Source organism: Triplophysa rosa, linkage group LG8 (genome assembly GCF_024868665.1).
Source record: "Triplophysa rosa linkage group LG8, Trosa_1v2, whole genome shotgun sequence".
NCBI lineage: Eukaryota > Metazoa > Chordata > Actinopteri > Cypriniformes > Nemacheilidae > Triplophysa > Triplophysa rosa.
In genome coordinates this window covers 20,958,034-20,968,246 of record NC_079897.1, presented here as the reverse complement: position 1 = coordinate 20,968,246, position 10,213 = coordinate 20,958,034, and the positions used below count along the sequence as shown (strand labels likewise).

The window sequence follows — 10,213 nt, the reverse complement described above, 5'->3', positions numbered from 1 at the left end:
CGTCATAAGTAGACCTCATACTACAGTATAAAACAGTAAACAAGCCCAGTTCATCACACCTTTAAATATAAAGAAAATGGTCACATGTAGCATGAGGTAAAATTACCCCCCCAGCTTGTGTATGTAACTTTCTCTTCCTCTCACAGATGATTGCATGCCTCAAGCACAACGTCTTTCAAACTAGCACAACACACACACACACACACACACAACAGAACAGAGCAAAAACAGACAGGGAGATGGAGGAAGGTGTGCGGCAAAAACTGCACTCAAAGCAGAAAACAAACACGAATTGATTACCAATGCAAAGCCAGGCTGTAACAGCAAGTAAAATTAAATACTTCAATTCACCATCATTCTGCCATTTTGTGGCATTAGCCCGATCAATATGCATTACCGTCAATTTAGGAGTTAGGAGTGTGACTGACATTGCGCTCATTTACAGTGCGTGAGGACAAAACGCTGTATTTTTAGCACACACATTATTCCATACTTTACAAAAAACATGCTTTCCACAATGTAAAATTAATTTCTCACATTACAGGAGCAAACCGTGAGGAAAATCCTTTTACAATGTGTTACGACCACCAGTGTTGGGCAAGTTACCTCCAAAATATAATAAATTATATATTACCAGTTACTGTCATTTAAAAGTAATTAGTTATATTAAAATTAGGGCTGTCAATCGATTAAAAAATCCAATGGTTCCATTGGAATCCATTAGGTTTTATTAAATACCTTTTTTGTAGTGTTTTTGACATTATTTGAGTATGATTTAATGGTCTCGTCAACAGAACCCAACACATACCAGTAGAGACTTTTGTTTGTTACAACCAATAAAATTCCCATCATAACCATTAAATCCAGTAGAATTTATGTGGTGGTTTCTATCGCTTTTTCAGCAGTGTATGCGTTCTAAAATATAGTTTATTGCTGCTCATTGTACAGCCAGTGGAGGGCGATGTGTTAATGCATAATGATTGTGCTCATCAATGTCACTTTTTACTCGGCCATCCAATCTCAGCGCAAGAGGGGCGGAACAAATACCGCATCAACCAATCTGCAAATACCTGTAGGCTACAACCGTATGTCTGTCTACAATGCCTAAAAACAATGTAGGAATTAAAGGGGTCATATGGCGCAAATACGTGTTTATATGTGTCTTTGGTGTGTTATAAGTTGCCCATGCATGTATTAGACACGTAAAACTGCAAAAAGTAAAGTGTTGGAACAAAGGATGCATTCTATCTAAAAGCGATGCTCACCCAGACCTGCCTGAAACGCCTTGTATAACCACACCCCCACAAATCTACATCAGTTTGTGGTATGATGTGACTCAAGCTGCGTTCCCACCAAACGCGAATGAAGCGTTAAGCGCAAGTGATTTACATGTTAAGTCAATGCAATGACGCGATGGGACATCCTGCGGCGCGAATTGAGCGTTTGACGCGCGTAACGCGTGAGTTGAATAATCTGAACTTTGGCGAAAATTCACGCTGCGTTAACCAATCAGGAGCTAGCTCTAGTAGTGACGTGATTATGACGTAGCAAGCGGAGGCAGAAATCCGAAACAACAATGGAGGACAAAATCATCGTTGCTGTGAATACCCGGAGCTGTACGATACATCTTACTTTTATCGAAACAGGAATAAAAAGGATCTTTCTTGGAAGAAAGTGAGTGAGGAGGTCGGACAATCTGGTAAATTGTAAAAAACGATCTTTACTCAATTTGAGCTATACAGTATATATACGAGACTGGAGCCGCCTGGCAGAAGCCCCTCCCATGACGCGAATTCGCGTCTGTTGTGAAGTGAATTTCACGCGCGAATGAAGCGAGTAAACTCAAAATGTTCAAGCATCCAACTATGCGCGAACAGCGCGATTCATTTGCGCAAGTCGCGTTTGGTGGGAACGCTCAGTAAGACCGCCCAAATGTATACGCAAGTAAGGTGGGCATACCTGTCAGTACAATTGCTTTGGAACCTGATGTTCCAAATATGGTAAGAGGCGGTACATTTCCATCACACGCTTGCAGTATTCGCCCGATCACTACACACTGGTTAACTGGCCAATCATAGCACACATAAACAAACTATCTGCGAAACTAATACTAGTTTGACAATACTTAGGCGGAAATTCTGTATCAAGGCAAACAATGTGTTGTAAATCAATGTGTTGTCGAGCGCCCACATTCGGCGTTTTCAGACGCGTATAAGTACCCGAGTGAAATATATGGAGCCTCAAATATAAGAGGCGCAGAGAAGGATCATGGCACAATTTAACTAACAATCGCTGTCAGAATCGCAAAAGTAGACAAACGGCCATCTGGTGAATTATGGTAGAGGTAGAGCCCACTATAATGCAACCTATAGCCAAATGACAGGGTAAAACGCAGAACCTCTTTCTACTTTCGTTTTGTTTCTATTCCTTTGTAGAACCCGTTGCATTCATTTCAACCATCGGAATTTAGTAACAGGAAATAGTATTACAATCATAGTATTTTAATCACAGATTTGTTTTTTCTGGGAATGGAATGTGTTGGTAAATTATACAAAAATAATTTTGGGGGGGAATATCGTTCTAATCTAATAGGGGGTAATATCGTTACTTCTGTAATGCGTTACTTCCAACACTATTAGAATTCTTCCCTTCAGACACAAAAAATGTCTGCATCATTGTCACGCTGAATTAATCATGTGTTGTGAGTAAAATTGAGCTGACGCTGATTTACGCTAAGCATAACAGCCAGAATGACTGTCTGCTGTGTTTTCCCAGCATACCTGCTGAACTGAGTGTGGGTGAGGGTCTCGTGTCCTACAGCACAGGGACTCCTGCAGAGTGGAGGAGCTTGAGGTCCCGCCACAGAAACCGTTTACTCGCGCATGCTCTCTGCAATACACAAAAACATCATCTGTTAAAGATATCAACCAGGGTGTGCTTGTGCACAGCAGTAACACAACTCAATATACGCATATAGTGATGACAGAATTTATTGTATATAGACAGAATATTGTGATAGACCAATATACAGTACAAGCATATTTGGATATATGGATAATGATCAGTGGTCTTTTATTAGAAAGATACAAGTAGAGTGACAGAAAAGGAAATGACCATATAGCTTCGGGATATGGCACAAAACAGATTCAAACCAGTGTGACCCAAACGTCCCATATTTAAATTTTAAAGGGTCTTAGAAGAAATGACCACTAAAACTAGCGATTAACTCCCATACTCAAGGGAAATTTAATAATCACTCCATAATAAAGAATTAGCCTGCGTGCAAAAACATTCGCCTGCACCGAAAAATCATAATCACAAAAGACTATAAGATCATTGCAGTTCCAGACAGATTTCCCAGACGTTGCGCTTCTAAACCAAATATATTCAGTTTGTTTCCTAATTTTTAGCCTCTCCTGCATTCTCAAGTGAGGTGTGTGTGTTGGTAGAGATGATGTAGTCAGAATCGGTTATCCTCCAAAAACACGCAGCTCAGGCGTACCGCATTTCAAGCCCAGATGAATAAAATATCAGCATACAGCCCAACATCTCTATCAGGGGAGGTTTGACACACTGAAGTGACAGTCGCCCAGCCGACACACTTCATCAAAAGCACTTTTCTTATCCCTCAAACTGTACAGGCCATTCCACAGGCCACCCAACAACACACATCACATATAACCCTAGAGTGTGTGTATGTTTGTGTGCATGAGACATTCATTAAAAATTAAATTTAAATGTATTTCTATAGCATTTTTCACTATGTTGAATTGTTGCAAAGCAGGTGAACAGCAAACACATTTCAGGCAAATTCCAGGCAAATGTCAACCCCTTAAGATGCAAAAATGGTTTTCACCGTACTGATAGGTCAGATGTCAATATTTGGTGGTTTAATACCCATGCGAGGGAGGTCTCTTTTAAAAATTTTAAGCACTTTTTTAGTTTTTAAAGCATATAGTTTTCTATAGTCAGATAAGTGAAGTGTCACATCCATAAGAGTCGATATTCCTTTTAAATGAGCACATGAAAATGAAAATAAAAGTACTAATGTGTGGTCTATGAAGAGCCACCCCTTCTCCATTTCGTATTTGGTTTGTACATTTTAATTCATAGAAATCCAACAACGTATTTTGTCTCACAAAAACGTATTTGTCACATGATCCATAACGTTTGAAGTTTTCTCTCTTTTAAAATAGAAAACGTGCTCAGATATTTTTCTGACACTATCAACAGGGGTTTAGTAAAATCAAAACAAATAATTCAATATATTGGCAATAAATACATTCTCAGAGAATTTATATTTCAAATTTTTTACAAAAAATGTCCTATCCATAACACTGCATTTGCCCATTGCTTGTCTACATTACACACAACAAACACACACAAAGGCACTTCTATTATCCCACTTGTAAACACATACATGCACACACAGCTGATTGTGTTCCTCAATAAAGATCAATTCAGCAAGTCTCCTGCTTCACGCTGACCATAAAAGCAATTGTTCTTCCCTCTTCAATAGTTTATCACCCTGTGAGAGCTGAACTTCTCAGTTGAGCCGACTCTCAGCTTTACTCTCTTACAATTTTATTCTCACACACACTTAAAACAACATTACGTTTTGCTGTAGATGCTTTTATCAAAAGTGACTTATTGTTTGTGCATTCAAGCAATATCTTGTATCGAATGTCTGTTATTTTATGAATCGAACCCATGACGTTGGCACTGCAAGCATCAAACATAACTTGTCATCTTGACTTTCTTTAGTGTAAATGGGAAGCTGTCATTTAAAACCAGGCAAAACTATAGAAATTAAACTACTGGGCACCAAACTAGTTTTAAGAGTCGAGAAATTAAGTTCCTATTCTACAGTGTTTCACGATGTTGAAAAGAGAATGAATGGATTGTTTTTCTATGGCTCATGTCGGTGGAGCAATTCAGATATTAATCTACTCAATAGCTTTGAAAGGGATTTAAAGCGTGATGCTTTCTATGAATCGCTGCTTGGAGGAACATAAATTACTTGGCTCTGTCGAGAAGTCAATGCACCTAGTCCCCTCTCCCTCATGCGTGCCAATGAGAAGACAGAAATGCAATACTCTTGAATAACATATTCCTTTTTTTCTCTCTCTGGCAAGCTCCTAATGGGATGCATTACAATACACAAATTCTCTATCTGCGAACACGCCATCATACGCTCAGGTTTGACGCCATCAGGGCAATGTGGCAGGAAGCAGCCTCTGTTCCACTTCACAGCTTGACATTGACTTCCTGCTAATGGATCAGATCATCTGTACAATCATCAACTCAAACCATAAGGAAATGGCAAACTTTGCATAGTTCCTGGAAAAAAATCTCCTTTTCCTACAGTGTCAATGATGCCCTGTATGAGCCATTGTTGTTCGGTTACCAACATGCAGAAGAAAGTCACACTGGGGTTAGAAATGACAAGAGGGGGTTAGTAAATGATGACAGAATTTACTAATTTTTGGGTGAACTACTCCTTTAGAGAAAATGAACCTAAACAAAGAATTACAAAGTACAATCAGTCACAATGACACCTGTCAATCACAGGCTTTAACCCTTTAGAACCTGAAGCAAAAATAGGCTGTTTTCACACATTTGACTGTCAAATTAACACAATGTGCCATCATCATGTGCAAGGTATAATTTTTTTCAGAAAAAAAATGTCTTTAAATAAATTAAGGTTATTGAACATTACTGTGTGTTGCGAGTTTGTAAATACAATTTAAATAGACAAAAATAAAAAAATGGAAATAATCTTACTGATTTTTATTTAGAAATTCTCAAAAATCTAAAGAACGAAAGAATCTAGCACTTCAGACTTGAAAAATATACTGTAGTTCATGCATAAAAGTCTTTTTAGTGTCACTCATGTACATAGTTTTCATTCACGAGCCTTTTATACCCCAGTTCTCCAGGTGTATTTTTTTTTGCACTATTCACTCAAATGTGGTGGTGTCTGAAGCAGTTCCTGTCTAATTGCAAGCACAGGCCCACATCACACGTTTCATTGTCAAAAATCATCGCAATCGCCTCATCTGTTGTGTATCTCCTTTTTGCCATGTTTTGTTTGCTAATTTTATTAGAGCGCTCCATGAAAACAGCAGCTCCGTAACTACCTGTTCATATTCGCCTCCTGACGCTCTCCACAAATACAGCAGCGATTGGCTGACAGAATGCAAGACATTACCGTAATATACCATATATGGTCAAAAAGCACAGTTTGTCTACTTTTAGGAGCAATCCAAATTTTTTTGATAGCACAAATTAGGGCTGGGCGATATGGCAAAAAAGTAAACTCGATAGTTTTTTCCTATATTGATCAATAACAATATTTATTTCGATATATATTTAATTAAAAAGCTGTATTTAAAAGAATCTATTTTAAATACAGTTTATTAACAAAAGTTAACCTTTAACCAGTTAAAATTCAATTAAATTAATGCACAGAGGATATTAGGCCATAAACAACATGTACCAGTTCATTCAGTCTCATTTTGACTCAATTGACTCGTTAAGTAAAGGGAGTGTTCATTCAGTACATTCAACCAATGAAAGGGCTCCGTTACTGTGTACATTCGAACGCTATTGGCTCATCACCTGCGCACATACATAACACTGCAATAATGTCTTGCTCCAGTAGTGGGATTCATTCAATGCATTCAGTGAACCTTAGTCTTTCAAAAAGACTTCTCACATAAACTGTAGTACATTTCTTTAATCATGCAAGCATCTTACATACAATGTTTAATATTTGAATGTGCACACAAACTCACTTCATTACATCTCTAATCTGTACAGGGCAGCGCTGGTTTGTTTCATATGCACCAGCTCATGTTAGCAGGTATGTTAACGATGGATATAAAAACGTTTGTGCTTGAGTTTCGAAGTAACTCACTTGCAATTGCACCACAAGTTTGTTTTGTTTAACCGGCGATTGCGGAAAAAAATAAGACACTTGATAAACTGCGTGATGACACCTCGAGGTTAGTTTCCCCTTTGTTTCCGCTTCCAGTAATGTTTTCCTCCTCATGTTGAGTTTTCTTTGCCAAGTGCAGTATGAAATGGACTTTGTACTTTGACGCGCATGATAAAAGCTGCACGCTGACTGACTGTTGTTGCGTTTATTTCTGCGTTCTGTTAGACTGTAAGATTAATCCATATCGAGTTAAAATGCCAATAGCTTATCATCGTTTTTGAAATACATTCTATCGCGATTCGATATGATATCGTTTATCAGCACAGCCCTAGCACAAATGGTTGCAGAATTAGGGTAGAATGAATACCGCTTGGTAGAATGTGTCGGTGACGACACGTCCGGTTTAAAAGGGTTAAAGAGTACATAAAGATCATGAAAATTACATTTCATGCAGTGTGTAATGTTGCCGTGTTTGAAAGTAAGCAGTCTGCCAAATTGTAAATCCGAAGGTGAATGAATAACAAAGTTATTGGCTTTGAAAAAAGAGAGTCGACTCTGAATCACGCAAACGAGTCGTCCCTAGTCCGATTCACGAACTGCCGTGGATTTACGTCACTACATATAGTCCCCAAGTTTTGCCAGGACTGCCTGCGAAAACTTCACTCTTCTCCCCCAAACACTGTAGCTCGTGAGCCTCATTCGCGGTAGACCAATCACAGCAGACTAGACCATCTGACCAATCACATCAGACTAGGCTAGCGGAAAGGAGGGGATTAGACAGATGAATCGCGGAATGAATCATTTGAGAGTCAGTCAATAACTACCTATTATTACGAAATAATAGTGTTTTTACACCTTCCATGTACATAAACTTGTTGTTGGACACTCCATAGACCAAAGTAGGACCTTAAAAATCCCTAGTTATGTACTCTTTAAAGGAGACCGTAATGGGATCAAAGGACCCCTCTGTGGTTGCCACGGTAACATGTCAAGGTCTCATGCTAATAACAGTGCACATAGTTTATTAAAGCTCAACATTCTGCTACTTAAACTGAAAAACGTGCTTACAACCAAGATGAAACGGCAGTGCACACACTGGCAGACCAGTTTAAACCAGTTAAGACCATCAATCCAACTAAGGACTGGATAATCCGTTTTTTCCATTAGAAAAATGAAAGCACTGTATTGGCACTAAACAGTATTTTAATTCTTTGTACTATGCACTTTCTCTCCCCGACACCTCCAAAAGGCCAACTGACAAGGTATGAAAGGAAATCACAGTCCACCTGTCAGTGCGGTATGACATAAGTGCAATTGCTAATGTAGTGACATGGCAGAATTTACGAGGGCTTTATGAAGCATACAGACGCACATGGCGTGTAATACCAGCGCTGTGCAATGTGCTGGCACTCAGCCGAGAGTAATACGAAGCCTGCTTGGATTGCTTTCATAGGACACAGAAGTGTTACAGGGACCATAGTGTAGTCTTTCACAGCTGAGCATGAATCCACACACAGCCCGGGGCCTGCCCTGCAATCATGTGTGTGTGTGTGTGTGTGCGTGTGTGTGTGTGTGTGTGTGTGTGTGTGTGTGTGTGTGTGTGTGTGTGTGTGTGTGTGTGTGTGTGCGTGTGTGTGCGTGTGTGTGTGTGTGTGTGTAAAAACATCAGAACATTAGGCACGTCATCTGAGGCAACCAGTGACTGTGTCCATCTGGCCCTTCACCACGCCTTAGAGAGGATGAGAAACGTCTGTGGCGCCGGCTCCGCTCCTAAAACGGTCATGCGGTACTTTGGACAGACTGTTAAAACATGCGAAGCATCTGTGTTTATGACTGGAGAGGCCGTGTTTGTGGATAGCGGTTTGTGTGTGCGTTAAACCAACGTAATATTGCTTTTCATTCAAATGCATGGCATGCAAGCCACATTCTGAACCGATGTAATAAACTCGCTTACAACATCCCATCATAAACCAACAACAAACCTCTTACTGCTATAACATTCGGAAGCTTCACAAAACTGCATCAGTTAAAAAACCTTTTGTCAACCATTTATGACTGAACAACAAGCACAGACTGCAGTAGCTCAACTATACTTTGTCAGACAGATTTATCCAAAATGACTTACTGTTCTTTCAAATGAGTTAATGTAATGTAAATGACACGGTAATCACCTTAGTCGCCATCTAGCACAGCTCAAAACAAGCGAAAAACTGTGTGAGTAGCACATGCATTGAGTTGTTTCTTTAGAAGACAGCACCCATAAAGGACACAGGATTAAAATATCTGAATCTGAAAGATTTACTGGAATTGCGATTGGGATTATAACTGACATCTAGAAGATTAGAAGCCAGATTAATTTTTAGACGCAGACAGAACATCAATCACCTTGTTGCTGAATCGGTTGACTCATTCAGCTCCTTGAGTTTAAAGCGCACTAGTAAAAAAAAAAAGATTGAATAACTCTGAGGTTTAATTCTGTCATGCAATTCCAGTTCTGCTATGTAGACCTTCCAAAATTCTGTCAAAGCACAAAGAAGAGATCTACAGAGTATTCAAGGCCATTTATTAGCGCTGCTGCGCTGCTCTCGTGAATAGCGACTAGATTTTCCAATTTATGAAGAAAATGTAACACTTGCTCATGCACGGCTGCGAGCTATTGGTAAGGCATATATATATAATATTAAAGGGCTAGTCTGAACAAAAATGAAAATTCTGTCATCATTTACTCGTTCAAGACTTGTATAAAAGTTTCTTTGTTCTATTAAACACAAAAGAAGATATTCTGAAGAATGTGGAAAACCAAACCATTCTGGGGCACCACTGACTTCCATAGTAGTAGTTTTTCTTACTATGGTAGTGAACTGTTTGGTTACAAAGTCTTTAAAATATATCTTCTTTTGTGTTCAGCAGAACAACAACTTAAGGGTGTGTAATTGATGACAGAATTTTCATTTTTGGATGAACTATCCTTTAAAGCAGGGGTCTTCAACTACTTTTCTTTGAGGGCCAGATTCCAAAAGTAAAAATAGGGTGCGGGCAGAGGTGGGTAGTAACGCGCTACATTTACTTCGTTACATTTACTTGAGTAACATTTTGGAGAATATGTACTTTTTAAGTAAAATTAAAAGTGTGTACTTTTACTCTTACTTGAGTAAATTTCTAATAGAAAATCTGTACTTTTACTTCGTTACATAACTTACATTGCGTGACGTTCCTTCGTTCCTTCATTTTAAAATATGCTTTTTAAAACGCGTTGTTTATTTCAAGGTTGTC

At 38.9% G+C, this 10,213-nt stretch overlaps 1 protein-coding gene across 1 annotated transcript in view; it reads right to left on the bottom strand.

Annotated features, from left to right (window-relative positions):
* Window positions 1–10,213, bottom strand: part of galnt1 (UDP-N-acetyl-alpha-D-galactosamine:polypeptide N-acetylgalactosaminyltransferase 1) — a 75,836-nt gene that overhangs the window by 46,201 nt on the left and 19,422 nt on the right. The window contains exon 2 of the mRNA XM_057341074.1: window positions 2,781–2,889. The gene's annotated coding sequence lies outside the window, so the exon portion shown is untranslated. The remainder of the gene's footprint in view (window positions 1–2,780; window positions 2,890–10,213) is intronic.